The sequence below is a fragment of the Hordeum vulgare genome, chromosome 5H (genome assembly GCF_904849725.1).
Source record: "Hordeum vulgare subsp. vulgare chromosome 5H, MorexV3_pseudomolecules_assembly, whole genome shotgun sequence".
Taxonomy (NCBI): Eukaryota; Viridiplantae; Streptophyta; class Magnoliopsida; order Poales; family Poaceae; genus Hordeum; species Hordeum vulgare.
Window position 1 is genome coordinate 55,287,870 of NC_058522.1, and position 14,976 is coordinate 55,302,845.

The following is a 14,976-nucleotide window of genomic DNA, read 5'->3' on the forward strand; positions in this document are numbered from 1 at the left end:
GATCATAAATCCACAATTCATCGGATCTCGACAAACACACCGCAAAAGAAGATTACATCTGATAGATCTCCATGAAGATCATGGAGAACTTTGTATTGAAGATCCAAGAGAGAGAAGAACCATCTAGCTACTAGTTATGGACCAGTAGGTCTATGGTGAACTACTCACGCATCATCGGAGAGGTCTTGGTGTGGATGAAGAAGCCCTCCATATCCGAATCCCCCTCCGGCACGGGACCAGAACGTGCCCCAGATGGGATCTTGCAGAGACAGAAGCTTGCGGCATCGTAAAAGTATTTTCGTGGCTCTCCTGATTTTTTCTGGGATTTTACGGAATATATAGGCGAAAGACCTAGGGCAGAGGAGGCCTAGGGAGCCCACAAGCCTGGGAGGCATGGGCCCACCTGGACGCGGCTAGGGGGATTGTGGGGTCAAGTCTCCCGATCGTCTCCCTTGGTTCTCAAGTCTCCCGATCGTCTTTTGTTTCGGAAAAAATCTTTTTGTAAGTTTCTTTCCATTTGGACTCCTTTAAAATCCTCCTCTGAAAAGGGTCAAAAACACGGAAAAAACAGGAACTCGCACTTGGCACTGAGTTAATAAGTTAGTCCCAAAAAAGATATTAAAGGCATACAAAACATCCAAAGTTTGACAAGATAATAGCATGAAACCATAAAAAATTATAGGTACGTTGGAGACGTATCAACCATCAACACTTGATGCTCTTTCCGGAGTTCTAACTCGCCGGGTGATTTGTTCATCCCCTGCATGTGATTGTTCAACACAAAGCTCTTATAGCTAGGTGGCAGTGGTTGAAGAATTCTGTCAGTGATTGCTTCTTGCGGGAGTTCAATACCCAGCTCAGCTAGACGGTTTTGAGTACCCACAAGTTTTGAGCACATGTTCACTAACAGACAAATTCTCGTCCATCTTGCAAGCATAGAATTTATCGGAGGTCTCATACCTCTCAATCCGGGCGTTCTTCTAAAAGATAAACTTCAACCCCTGGAACATCTCAAATGCTCTATGATGCTCAAAGCGACGTTGAAGTCCCGGCTCTAAGCCATACAAGACTTCACATTGAACTACTGAGTAGTCCTCCTTACGTGTTAACCAAGCGTTCTTAACGTCTTGGTCAGCCGTAGCGGGTGGTTCATCTCCTAGCGCAGCATTAAGGACATAATCCTTCTTCCCAGCTTGCAGGAGCAACTTAAGATTACGAGCCCAGTCTACAAAGTTGCTTCCATCATCTTTCAACTTAGCTTTCTCTAGGAACGTATTAAAATTCAGGGTGACTATCGCGTGAGCCATTGATCTACAAAACAAATTTTGCAAAGTGGACTTAGACTATGTTTAAGATAATTAGAGTTTAACTAATCAAATTATTGATAAACTCCCACTCAAAAAGTACATCTCTCTAGTCATTTGAGTGGTACATGATCCAAATTCACTAACTCAAGTCCGATCATCACGTGAGTTGAGAATAGTTTCAGTGGTAAGCATCTCTATGCTAATCATATCAACTATACGATTCATGCTCGACCTTTCGGTCTCATGTGTTCCGAGGCCATGTCTGCACATGCTAGGCTCGTCAAGTTTAACCTGAGTGTTCCGCGTGTGCAACTGTTTTGCACCTGTTGTATGTGAACGTTGAGTCTATCACACCCGATCATCACGTGGTGTCTCGAAACGACGAACTGTCGCAACGGTGCACAGTCGGGGAGAACACAATTTAATCTTGAAAATTTAGTGAGAGATCACCTTATAATGCTACCATCGTTCTAAGAAAAATAAGGTGCATAAAAGGATTAACATCACATGCAATTCATAAGTGACATGATATGGCCATCATCTTGTGCTTCTCGATCTCCATCACCAAAGCACCGGCATGATCTTCTTGTCACCAGCGCCACACCATCATCTCCATCAACGTGTCGCCATCAAGGTTGTCGTGCTATATATGCTATTACTACTAAATCTACGACATATCAATATAGTAAATGCATCTGCAAACACAAACGTTAGTTTAAAGACAACCCTATGGCTCATGCCGGTTGCCGTAGCATCAACGTGCAAGTAGATATTCACTATTACAACATGATCATCTCATACATCCAATATATCACATGACGTCATTGGTCATATCTTATCACAAGCATACCCTGCAAAAACAAGTTAGACGTCCTCTAATTTGTTGTTGCATGTTTTACATGGATGCTATGGGTATCTAGTATGATCGCATCTTACTTACGCAAAAACCACAACGGAGATGTGTAAATTGCTATTTAACCTCTCTCCAAGGACTGCCTCGGTAAAAACCAATTCAACTAAAGTTGAAGAAATAGGCACCAGCCGGTCATCTTTACGGAACGAGGTTGCATGTCAGTCGATGAAACCATTCTCTCGTAAGCGTACGAGTTATGTTGGTCCGGGCCGCTTCAATCCAACAATACCGCCGAATCGAGAAAAGACTAAGGAGGGCAGCAAATCAAACATCACCGTCCACAAAACCTTTCGTGTTCTACTCGAGATAACATCTACGCATGAACCTAGCTCATGATGCCACTGTTGGGGAACGTTGCATGGGAAACAAAAAATTTCCTACGCACATGAAGACCTATCATGGTGATGTCCATCTACGAGAGGAGCTTAGATCTACGTACCCTAGTAGATCGCTCAGCGGGCAGTGTTAAGAAAGACGGTTGATGTCGTGGTACGTCTTCATGATCAGCCCATCGAACCGTCCCACGATCCGTCTCGCGATCCGTCCCGATCTAGCGCCGAATGGACGACACCTCCGCGTTCAGCACACGTACAGCTCGATGACGATCTCGGCCTTCTTGATCCAGCAAGCAAGACGGAGAAGTAGATGAGTTCTTCGGCAGCGTGACGGCGCTCCGGTGGTGGTGATGATCTACTCCTGCAGGGCTCCGCCCGAGCTCCGCAGAAATCCGATCTAGGGGTAAAACTATGTGGAATAGGCTAGAGTTGCACGTGGCAAAGTTGTGTCTCAAAAATCCCTAAACCATCAATATATATAGGAGGATGGGAGGGGCTAGCCTTGGGGCACAAGGGCCCCAAGGGTGCGCCGACCGCCAGGGAGGAGGAGGACTCCTCCAATTCGGTTTGGGAAGGAGGAGTCCTCCACTTCCTTCCCACCTCCCTCTTTCCTTTTTATCTTTTCCTTTGGTATTTTTCCATGTGGCGCCATAGACCTCTTGGGATGACTCCACCAGCCCACTAAGGACTTGGTGCACCACCCTAGGGCCTTGGGCTCACTCCCGGATGGGTTGGCCCCTCCCGGTAAACATCTAGAACCCATTCGTCACTCCCGGTACACTGCCGGTAATGCCCAAAACTTTCCGGTGACCAAATGAAACCATCCTATATATCAATCTTCGTTTCCGGACCATTCTGGAAACCCTCGTGACGTACGTGATCTCATACGGGACTCCGAACAACATTCGGTAACCACACATATAACTTAACTATACTAAAACATCATCGAACCTCAAGTGTGCAGACCCTGCGGGTTCGAGAACTATGTAGACATGACCCAAGACACTCCTCGGTCAATATCCAATAGCAGGACCTGGATGCCCATATAGGATCCTACATATTCTCCGAAGATCTTATCGGTTGAACCTCAGTGCTAAGGATTCATATAATCTCGTATGTCATTCCCTTTGTCCTTCGGTATGTTATTTGCCCGAGACTCGATCGTTGGTATCCGCATACCTATTTCAATCTCGTTACCGGCAAGTCTCTTTAATCATTCTGTAATACAAGATCCCGTGACTTACACTTAGTCACATTGCTTCCAAGCCTTGTGTGTGATGTTGTATTACCGAGTGGGCCCCGAGATACCCCTCCGTCACACGGAGTGACAAATCCAAGTCTTGAGCCAGACTAACTCAACAGACACGTTTGGAGATACCTGTAGAGCACCTTTATAGTCACCCAGCTACGTTGTGATGTTTGATACACACAAGGTATTCCTACGGTGCCAGTGAGTTATATGATCTCATGGTCATAGGAATAAATACTTGACACACAGAAAACAATTGCAATAAAATGACACGATCAATATGCTATGTTCATAGTTTGGGTCTAGTCCATCACATGATTCTCCCAATGATGTGATTCAGTTATCAAGTGACAACACTTGCATATAGTGAGAACACCTTGACTATCATTGCTCAACTAGCTAGCCAACTAGAGGCTTGCTAGGGACATTGTTCTATCTATGTATCCGCACATGTATCTATGTTTTCATTCAATACAATTATAGCATCGATAATAAACGATTATATTTTAACAGGAAATATAATAATAACTATTTTATCATTGCCTCTAGGGCATATTTCCAACACCTATCGGGATCGTCGACATGCCGGGCGGCCTTGCTGGACTTGTTTTACCTTTATCGAGCGTCTTGTGCGAGGGATTCCGAGGATGCTTTGAGCTAACTCGAGGTTGAGATTTTCCAATAGGGATCCGAGGAGATCACGGGTTTCCCTGATCGAGGTCATTCCGTCGCAGCGTGTGGTAGTTTGTGATGGACTAGTTGGAGCACCCCTGCAGGGTTAAATCTTTCGGAAAGCCGTGCCCGCGGTTATGTGGCAACGTGGAAACTTTGTTTAACATTCGGTTATAGATAACTTGAAGTTAACTTAATTAAAATATTCCAACGGAGTGCGTAACCGTGACTGTCTCTTTCGTGAGCTCCTTCTCCGATCGAGGACATGGTGGGGTTATGTCTGACGTAAGTAGGTGTTCAAGATCATTCATTTGATCATCAATAGTACACTTCTGCTATGCTTAGATTTTCCCCCTCTTTATTCTTGTACTCGTAAGTTAGACAATAAATAAATGCTTAGTCGCTTGCTGCAGCCTCACCACTTAACCTTACCTCACCCATTAAGCTTTGCTAGTCTTGATACCTTTGGGAATGAGATTGCTAAGTCCCCTTTGGCTCACAGATTACTACAACACCAGCTGCAGGTACAGGTAAAGGATATTAAGACGTGAGCGCGATGATTGTTCATTTGGAGTTTCTTCTTCTTCTTCGTCGTCGATCTAGGATGGGTTCCAGACCGACAGCCTGGGATAACAAGGATGGACGTCGTTCTTTTCTCGTTTGTTTTTCGTCCGTAGTTGGAACCTGCTCTTCTTCGTGATATTTATGTATTGTACTGATGTGACTCTGATGTAGCTTGTGGCGAGTGTAAGCCAATTCCATATACTCTTCTATTCAGTACATGTACTTGTCACAATATCCATTCTTGCGAAATGAGGAGATGCGCTTCTATCCCTGTCGAGGCCCTCGCGCCAAAATAAGGACAAGGTCGCATCTTGGGCGTTACACCTAGTCTCATGTTTCCGTCACTCAAGCTAGACATGAGGGGACCTGAACTCACAATTATGCATAACACTCCCTCTTGGAGTTACAATCTACAATATATAACTCATCTCTATCTGAACATAATCTCATAATCCATCGGGTCCCAGCAAACTGAGCATAGGAACAACAGGTAAGTTACATAGATGCCTTGATCATGTAGGGCAGCTCACAAGGGCTAAGCATTGAAGCACAGGATTGGTGAGAAGACATCACATAGCTATTGGTCATGGACCCATGGTCCAAGGAGGACTACTCACGACATGTGCGGGAAGCGTCCATGGTGGTGGAGAAGCTCCCAAAGGTCAATCCTCCCTCCGGCAGGGCGTCGGGGTGAGATCTCCTGGCGCTCCTGATCTCTTTAGGCTTTTCGATGCGGGATATATCTTTAGGCTTTTCGCTTCGGGAAGTAAATATAGGCCAAAGGAGGGCACCACGGGGTGGACCCATGATGACCCACAAGTACAGGGGATCAATCATAGTCCTTTCGATAAGTAAGAGTGTCGAACCCAACGAGGGGGGCAGAAGGATCTGACAAGTGGTTTTCAGCAAGGAAATATCGGCAAGCACTGAAATTATCGGTAACAAGTGATTGTGTGGTGAGATGATTCGTAGCAAGCAACAAGTAACAAAAGTAGCAACGGTGCAGCAAAGTGGCCCAATCACTTTTGTAGCAAGGGACAAGCCTGGACAAAGTCTTATAGGAGGAAAAATGCTCCCGAGGACACGCGGGAATTTCTGTCATGCTAGTTTCATCATGTTCATATGATTCGCATTCGTTACTTTGATAGTTTGATATGTGGGTAGACCGGCGCTTGGGTAGTGCCCTTGATTGGACAAGCATCCCACTTATGATTAACCCCTCTCGCAAGCATCTGCAACTACGAAAGAAGAATTAAGACAAAGTCTAACCATAACATTAAACTAGTGGATCCAAATCAGCCCCTTACGAAGCAACGCATAAACTAGGGTTTAAGCTTCTGTCACTCTAGCAACCCATCATCTACTTACTACTTCCCAATGCCTTCCTCTAGGCCCAAATAATCGTGAAGTGTTATGTAGTCGACGTTCACATAACACCACTAGAGGAAAAACAACATACACCATATCAAATTATCGAACGAATACCAAATTCACATGACAACTATTAGCATGACTTATCCCATGTCCTCAGGAACAAAAGTAACTACTCACAGAGCATAATCATATTCATGACCAGAGAGGTAATGAGTAGCATCAAGGATCTGAACATAAACTCTTCCACCAAGTAATCCAACTAGCATCAACTACAAAGAGTAATCAACACTAGTAGCAACCTTACAAGTACCAATCGGAGTCGCGAGACGGAGATTGGTTACAAGTGATGAACTAGGGTTTGGAGATGAGATGGTGATGATGAAGATGTTGATGGTGACGAGCCCCCTCCGATGAGAGGAGTGTTGGTGACGACGATGGCGATGATTTCCCCCTCCGGGAGGGAAGTCTCCCCGGCAGGATCGTCCTGCCGGAGCTCTAGATTTGTTCTGCTCAAGTTCCACCTCATGGCGGCGGCGAAACCATGAAAAAACTCCTCCCTGGGTTTTTCCTGGATGAAACCCTTCATATAGCAAAAGAGGGGGGCAAGTGGGCCTGCAGGGTACCCACAAGCCCTCATGGCGTGGCCTCGGGGGAGGGGGGGTGGCCGCGCGGTGTAGGCTTGTGGCCACCTGCACACCCCCCTCTGGCACTTCTTCGGCCTAGTATTTTTGATAAATCGGGAAAAAAAATCCTCGTTGATTTTTACGGCGTTTGGAGTTGCGCAAAATAGGTATCTCAACTTTGCTCCACTTTCAGGCCAGAATTCTAGTTGTTGGCATTCTCCGTCTTCATGTAAACCTTGCAAAATAAGAGAGAAAAGGCATAAGAATTGTACCATGAAGTGAAATAACAACCAAAGAAGCGATAAATATCAACATGAAAACATGATGCAAAATGGACGTATCAACTCCCCCAAGCTTAGCCCTCGCTTGTCCTCAAGCAAAAGCCGAGCTCAATAAATATGTCCACATGTTTAGGGAGAGAGGTCTCGACAAAACAAGATACGAACATGCATGCATCATGATCAAGATCAGAACAGCAATACCAACATATAATATCTCATGCTAAAGTGATAATTCCTTCACAAAGTAAAGCATGGATCAAGAACCTTACCGAGAAGTAACAACTGATAGACTTTAGTCATTGAAGCAATTGCAATTTATCACAACATCAGAAAGAGTCAAATAAGAGCTTGTAAAGCAAATCCACATACTCAATGATTCTTTCGTTCTCTACAATTGCTACAACTCACGTCGTACTCACGAGATCAAAGTTTCAGCTCGACACAGAGAAAGATAGGGGCTTATAGTTATGCCTCCCAACTGCTTACCTCAAGGGTAATGTCAACAATAATAATTCATGAATGCCTACCTCCAAGTTGACATATGAATATAGATCTTTCCCAAGCATATGTCGGTAGACTACTAGGAAAAGGGCTATAGATGATATAGACACTAATGGCGCACCACACAATTAGTGCGCCACTACTATATAGCAGTGGCGCGCCTTGTGCAGGTGTGCCATTAGTGTGATGGACACTAATGGCGTACCACTGACTCGGTGCGCCACTACTATTTTTTTGCAAAAGTACTAATGGTGCACCGGGGCAGAGTGCGCCATTACTAGTTTAACTAGTAATGACGCACCACTCACCCAGTGCGCCACTACTATATTTTTGTTGTTGCAAAACTACTAATGGCGCACCATCAGCTGGTGCGCCATTAGTAACCAGGGTTACTAATGGCGCATTTGTAGGTGGTGCGTGACTACAATATTTTTTTTACAAAACTACTAATGGCGCACCACAAGCTGGTACGTCATTACTACCAGAGTTACTAATGACGCATTTGTAGGTGGTGCACCATTGTTGTAAAATAAATTACTATGCTATCACCCCGCTAAAATCCCCATGCCAGTCCCCGCGCGGCCCCTGTGCCCGTATCGACCAAGTCGAGCTCGCTCTCCCCCGTATCCCTCCCCTTCTCCTGCTCTCCCTCCCAGCGGCGGCCGCCTCGTCGGCGGCGAGCCTCGTCGGACCCGCTCCTCGACGGCGTCGAGTACCTCCCCGCGCGGCCCCTGGTTAGTCTCCTTCCCTTCTCCTCCCCCCTCCCGCCCTCTCCCGCTCGTCCCCATGGCCCAAGAGGGGGCTGGCCACCTAGGGTTAGGTGCAGAGCTCCCTCGTGGCGGCAACATCTAGACGGGGCCCGGCCGCTGCCGGGGCATGTCCTCCGTCGACGCCGCGGGTAACCCCCTCCGCGCCTTCACCTCTGCGACGTCCCTCCTTTTCCGCACCCTTGGTCCTGCCGCATCCCCCTCTAGGTCCCCTGCGGCGCTGCTCGGCGGATCCCTGGTACAGCTCTCGAACCTGGTACTGGGTGTGCTGGGTGCTGGTGCACAAGGTGGGCCTGCGGAGCAAAGGCGCGGCGCTGGCCAGCGCCGTCTCCTACTCCACGAACCTGGCCATACTGTGCCTGTACACGAGGCTGTCCGGTGCCTGCAGGAGGACGTGGACTTGGTTCTCCATGGAGGCCTTCGCCTTCAAGGAGCTGCGCCAGTTCGCGGAGCTCGCCGTCCCCTCAGCAATGATGGTTTGGTGAGGAGAAATCGTGAGCAAGTCCCCTCGGCAATGATGGTTTGATTTCTGAAATGACAAATTTCTTGTTTTTCAAATTTGCAGCTTGAAATGGTGGTCGTTTGAACTGCTTGTGTTGTGTATTGTCGATATGGTATTCAAATCAAGACAAACTTTTGTAATACACAGTTCACCAATTTTTATTTTTTTCCATTTTGTTCTATTCTAAGTTGTGCGTTGTTGAATTCTGCAGTCTTAACACCGGCGCTCTCATGTTCACCGCGCCGTCCGGTCTCTGTGCAGCCATAAGGTGCCGTAAAACTCTTAAACATAATGTTAAATGATGTATATATGCTGATTGTTGTCTCAGTTTTTCCTGCATTTGCAATGCAGCACACGCGTTTCCAATGAACTTGGTGCCGGTAGGCCTCAGGTAGCAAGGCTGGAACCATAGTTGTCATATGCATGGCCCTGTTTGCAGGCTCAGTGATCTCCATCCCAATGATTTTGCTACGCAAGTCTTGGGGTTACATGTACAACAACGAGGAGGAAGTCGTGACTTATATTGCCAGGATGATACCTATCCTCGGGGTTTCTTTCTTCATAGATGGAATCCACACTTCCCTTTCAGGTACGAGCCGCGTATTTACAACAATCTAGAACCTGGTACAGCTCTCCCCAGCACCCGGGTACTAGTTTAATGCCCGTGCGTTGCCACGGGAAACCCACGGAAAACAAAGCCGTGAATGAAAAAGTGTGACAAATGCCAGTGTTTTTCTCCTCTACATTTGTTGAACATAGTCGTGTGCACAAAGGTTTCGTTACCATAAAGATGAAATTTAGCAACATATTCGATAGGTTTCTGATAGTGGAACATAAGTAGGCCCTATTGGAGACCTGTAGTTCTTTACGATCTCCTTGATTCACTGATAGGCTCTTAAGTATTTCGAAGGCTTCCTCACAATTATCGTCAAAAACAAAAGGAATATCCTTTTGTAAGAGATTGGTAAGAGGCCTAGAAATCTTAGAGAAGTCTTTGATGAACCTTCTATAGAAACCAGCATGACCAAGGAAACTTCTTATTCCTTTGATATCTGTGGGGTATGGCATTTTCTCGATTGCATCAACCTTAGCCTTATCGACTTCAATACCTATTTCAGAAATTTTATGTCCTAAGATGATGCCTTCATTAACCATAAAGTGGCACTTCTCCCAATTCAAGACAAGATTGGTGTCTTTACATCTCTGCAAGACTCGATCAAGGTTGCTGAGGCAATCATCAAAGGAAGACCCATAAACGGAGAAGTCATCCATGAAAACCTCAACAATCTTTTCACAAAAGTCAGAGAATATAGCCATCATACATCGTTGAAAGGTGGCAGGTGCATTACATAGGCCAAAAGGCATATGTCTATTAGCAAAGGTACCGAAAGGGCAGGTGAAAGTGGTTTTCTCCTAATTAGATTGTGCAACTGGTATTTGGGAGAAACTAGAATAACCATCTAGAAAGCAGAAGTGTGTGTGTTTGGACAGCCTTTCTAGCATTTGGTCGATGAAAGGCAAAGGGTAATGATCTTTCCTAGTGGCTTTATACAGTTTCCTAAAATCGATCACCATCCTATAGTCAGTAATAATCCTGTGTGGGATCAATTCATCCTTATCATTAGGGACAACGGTAATGCCTCCCTTCTTAGGAACGCAATGTACCGGACTCACCCAATCGCTGTGAGCAACCAGATAAATGATACCTACTTCCAGGAGCTTTAGTATTTCTTTTCTTACTACCTCTTTCATCTTAGGATTCAATCTCCTTTGACGATGAGCAACTGGTTTGAAGTAAGGATCAGTTTTAATCTTGTGCTGACATAGAGTAGGACTAATGCCCTTAAGATCATCAAGAGTATATCCAATAGCAGCACGGTGCTTCGTCAGAGTTTTTAGTAACTTCTATTCTTCATGCTATGAGAGTCTAGCACTAATAATGACAGGATATATCTCCTTTTCATCAAGATAGGCATACTTAAGAGTATCAGGAAACTGTCTAAGCTCGAACACAGGATCACCCTTGGGTGGGGGTGGATTCCCAAGCAGTTCAACAGGCAAGTTATTCTTAAGGATAGGATATTGTTCTAAGAGAACTCTATCTATCTCATCCCTCTCATCCATATGCATATCATTTTCATGCTCAAGCAAGTATTGCTCTAAGGGATCAGTAGGAGGCACGGCAATAGAGGCTAAGGCAATAGTTTCATCCCTACTAGGAAACTCCTTTTCATGAGGTTGTCTACCAAACTTAGAGAAATTGAACTCATGTGACACACCTTCAAAGCCAACAGTGACAGTTTGCTTCTCACAATCAATATGAGCATTGACAGTATTGAGGAAAGGTCTGCCAAATATGATGGGACAAAAGCTATCTTGTGCAGTAGCAAGAACGAGGAAATCAGCAGGATACTTCGTTTTACCACACAAGACTTCAACATCCCTTACAATTCCCACATGGCAGATAGTATCTCTATTGGCAAGATGAATAGTGACATCAATAGGCTCTATCTCAAAAGGTGCAATCTCATCTTTGATTTCATTGCATAATGATTGAGGTATTGCACTAACACTAGCACCCACGTCACATAAGCCATGATAACAATGATCTCCTATCTTAACAGAAACCACATGCATGCGAACAACATGCCTATGTTTGTCTCTAACGTGAGGTTTAGCAATTCTAGCAGCATCTTCATAGAAGTGAATATTATGTCCCTCAACATCGTTGGACAGAAGATCTTTGATAATAGCAATGCTAGGTTCAACTATAATTTTCTCAGGGGGTTTAGGTGTTCTAATATAGCCTCTACGTATCACAGTTGAAGCTTTACAATGATCCTTAACAGGGAAAGGTGGTTTCTTAATGTCAGCACCGGGAACAACAGGATCATTATAGGCAATGACTTTCTCTGCAACTGGAGTGGGTTTAACTAAATTGACTTCTAAAGGAGGATGATATTTAAACCACTTCTCTTTGGGGAGATCAATATGAGCAGCAAAGGATTCACACAATGAAGCTACTATCTGAGTGTCAAGTCCATACTTAGCGCTAAAATCACTAAAGGTATTTGTCTCAACAAAGGATTTAACACAATCAAACGTGAAATTCATACCTGACTCCTTACCTTCTTCAAGCTCCCAATCTTCAGAGTTGCATTTAATTCCCTCCAATAAATTCCATTTGAAGTCAATATCTCTCTTCATAAAAGAACCGGTACAAGAAGTGTCAAGCATGGTGTGATCATCATGAGAGAGCCGAGCATAGAAGTTCTGAATGATAATTTCTCTCGAGAGCTCATGATTGGGGCATGAATATAACATTGATTTAAGCCTCCCCCAAGCTTGAGAGATGCTTTCTCTGTCACGAGGCCAAAAATTGTAAATATAATTCCGACCACGATGTACTAAATGCATAGGATAAAACTTTTGATGAAATTCCAATTTCAACCGATTGTAGTCCCATGATCGAGTATGATCACATAGCCTATACCATGTCAACGCCTTATCCTCGGGCACACCTGCAAGCTTAAATAAACCACAAACTTCATCTACATAGACTAGATGCAAGTCTGGATGTGATGTTCCATCTCCTGTAAAAGGATTAGCCAGCAGTTTCTCAAGCATACCCGAAGGAAATTCAAAGAAAATATTTTCAGTAGGTGCAGCAGGCTGAGGAGCAACTCTTTGTGCTTCCATTCGAGGTGAAGATACCCCGAACAAGCCCCTCAAAGGATTAGTATCCATAGTGACAAGTGACAATAGATTTCAGCACACTATATGGATGTTTCCTTACCAAGTTCCACTTACCAAAGGTGCTTCACTCCCCGGCAATGGCGCCAGAAAAGAGTCTTGATGACCCACAAGTATAGGGGATCAATCGTAGTCCTTTCGATATGTAAGAGTGTCGAACCCAACGAGGAGCATAAGGATCTGACAAGTGGTTTTCAGCAAGGAAATATCTGCAAGCACTGAAATTATCGGTAACAAGTGATTGTGTGGTGAGATGATTCATAGCGAGCAACAAGTAACAAAAGTAGCAACGGTGCAGCAAAGTGGCCCAATCCCTTTTGTAGCAAGGGACAAGCCTGGCCAAAGTCTTATAGGAGGAAAAACGCTCCCGAGGACACACGGGAATTTCTGTCATGCTAGTTTCATCATGTTCATATGATTCGCATTCGTTACTTTGATAGTTTGATATGTGGGTAGACCGGCGCTTGGGTAGTGCCCTTGATTGGACAAGCATCCCACTTATGATTAACCCCTCTCGCAAGCATCTGCAACTACGAAAGAAGAATTAAGACAAAGTCTAACCATAACATTAAACTAGTGGATCCAAATCAGCCCCTTACGAAGCAACGCATAAACTAGGGTTTAAGCTTCTGTCACTCTAGCAACCCATCATCTACTTACTACTTCCCAATGCCTTCCTCTAGGCCCAAATAATCGTGAAGTGTTATGTAGTCGACGTTCACATAACACCACTAGAGGAAAAACAACATACACCATATCAAATTATCGAACGAATACCAAATTCACATGACAACTATTAGCATGACTTATCCCATGTCCTCAGGAACAAAAGTAACTACTCACAGAGCATAATCATATTCATGACCACAGAGGTAATGAGTAGCATCAAGGATCTGAACATAAACTCTTCCACCAAGTAATCCAACTAGCATCAACTACAAAGAGTAATCAACACTAGTAGCAACCTTACAAGTACCAATCGGAGTCGCGAGACGGAGATTGGTTACAAGTGATGAACTAGGGTTTGGAGATGAGATGGTGATGATGAAGATGTTGATGGTGACGAGTCCCCTCCGATGAGAGGAGTGTTGGTGACGACGATGGCGATGATTTCCCCCTCCGGGAGGGAAGTCTCCTCGGCAGGATCGTCCTGCCGGAGCTCTAGATTGGTTCTGCTCAAGTTCCACCTCATGGCGGCGGCGAAACCATGAAAAAACTCCTCCCTGGGTTTTTCCTGGATGAAACCCTTCATATAGCAAAAGAGGGGGGCAAGTGGGCCTGCAGGGTACCCACAAGCCCTCATGGCGTGGCCTCGGGGGAGGGGGGGTGGCCGCGCCGTGTAGGCTTGTGGCCACCTGCACACCCCCCTCTGGCACTTCTTCGGCCTAGTATTTTTGATAAATCGGGAAAAAAAATCCTCGTTGATTTTTACGGCGTTTGGAGTTGCGCAAAATAGGTATCTCAACTTTGCTCCACTTTCAGGCCAGAATTCCAGTTGCTGGCATTCTCCGTCTTCATGTAAACCTTGCAAAATAAGAGAGAAAAGGCATAAGAATTGTACCATGAAGTGAAATAACAACCAAAGAAGCGATAAATATCAACATGAAAACATGATGCAAAATGGACGTATCAACTCCCCCAAGCTTAGCCCTCGCTTGTCCTCAAGCAAAAGCCGAGCTCAATAAATATGTCCACATGTTTAGGGAGACAGGTCTCGACAAAACAAGATACGAACATGCATGCATCATGATCAAGATCAGAACAGCAATACCAACATATAATATCTCATGCTAAAGTGATAATTCCTTCACAAAGTAAAGCATGGATCAAGAACCTTACCGAGAAGTAACAACTGATAGACTTTAGTCATTGTAGCAAGGGACAAGCCTGGACAAAGTCTTATAGGAGGAAAAACGCTCCCGAGGACACACGGGAATTTCTGTCATGCTAGTTTCATCATGTTCATATGATTCACGTTCGTTACATTGATAGTTTGATATGTGGGTGGACCGGCGCTTGGGTACTGCCCTTACTTGGACAAGCATCCCACTTATGATTAACCCCTCTCGCAAGCATCCGCAACTACGAAAGAAGAATTAAGACAAAGTCTAACCATAGCATTAAACTAGTGGATC

The 14,976-nt window shown here is 44.9% G+C and overlaps 1 pseudogene; it reads left to right on the top strand.

The window, feature by feature from the left end:
• Positions 1–8,695: 8,695 nt before the first annotated feature.
• On the top strand, positions 8,696–9,706 carry LOC123396307 (annotated as a pseudogene).
• The last annotated feature ends 5,270 nt before the right edge of the window (positions 9,707–14,976 follow it).